A 1,517-nucleotide genomic window follows, 5' to 3' on the forward strand; every position below is an offset into this window, starting at 1 on the left:
TTTAACTAGTTAGCATGAATATGAAATTTGTGTTTGTTGTTGGTGGGGTTCCTGTTCTGCTTGTTTAGCTTGACATTATTTTGAAATTTTGTTGTCTGATTAGCAGCACTGTTGCAATGACTTCTGAAATGAAGCACAGAACAACTGCCAATATTAGAATATTACCAAGAAAACGCCTTGCTCACTGTGCTTTCGAAACTAATCAGTTGGTTCAGGTATATACAATACTAACTTTGTAATAAATTGTTTTTGCAAATTAAAACAGATCTCGTCAAGATTGGAAAACTGGAACAAGCCATGTTAGAGATCTGTTTTACTCTTATACAGCCATAAGTATTGCAGAAGAAGCCTTAGTTCAGATAACTCCTTAACATGTTTTCTCTCAAATATGTCCTCTGTTCAATTTACAATGTTACCATTTTATTCTAACCAACTGTTTCTTCTACAGATTACAAAATGCAGGAACATGCTGGCCTTGAAATTGTGTTGTTCCCTCCTCACATAAGGCAAGTACAATCTGCAACTATTTGATGGTTCTTTCTGTTTGCAACTATTTCAGGTTTTTTTGCAAATACCATATCCAGACATCTTTGTTTTATTTATGGATCAAGATATTATTAGATGCAAAATTAAGTTGAGATGTTTTAGGTTACACTTCCATGTTATTTCAGTCTTGCATAATTTGACTACTGTTTTGACTCAACTAGTTTATATGCATCAGCAAGTGCAGTTGATGATATCAAGTGCAACTCGTGACAGAGCATGATGATGATGTCACTCGTGAAAGGTACACAACATTTGCAAAATTTTGTCAATTGCTGCTATCATAATGGTTTTGCCGATCACTATTTCTGTACTAATGTCCTTGGCATTGTATATCACCTTTGGCAGTGTGACAGCAGCTGGTCAGCTTATCACAAAAACTACAGTTGAAGTTGTAACATCTGAATGCACAGTTGCAGCCATTCTAGGAAAGTCTGGAAATGATCTTGTTAAAATTCAGCAGTTAAGCTAGTATAAAGAAGCATAAATTTCTGCAAATTCCTTGGCATCCCCTTCAACTGAAATTTTTGAAACATGCAAACTTGGAATGAAGTGTTGTCATTGCTGACAAAATGAGATTGTATTGACAGAATGACAAAATGTTACAGCACAAATCCTATGTTCTTAAATGATCATCTTGTATCTGAACATTCATCTAGTCAAATGTTGTATTAATTATTAGTTGATAAAAATTGGCATTGGCAATTTTTATTTTGCCTCTATGGCTCTTGACTCATTATGCTAATGTTTAATGCATTAATTATTAGTTGATAAAAATTGGCATTGGCAGTTTTTATTTTGTCTCTATGGCTCTTGATTCAGTATGCTAATGTTTAATAAATTGGCATCTTTATCTGTTATATATTTGATTTTATGTAGAAAACCAATGTTATAATTCAATTTGAACAAGTTCCATAAATATAAATTACTATCTGCTATATTTAGTTACTTGAAATCATTTATCTAATATTTGG

This window comes from Pinus tabuliformis, chromosome X (assembly GCF_031772625.1).
Source record: "Pinus tabuliformis cultivar Carrire ecotype Pingquan chromosome X, CPIR1, whole genome shotgun sequence".
In the NCBI taxonomy this organism is placed as follows: Eukaryota; Viridiplantae; Streptophyta; class Pinopsida; order Pinales; family Pinaceae; genus Pinus; species Pinus tabuliformis.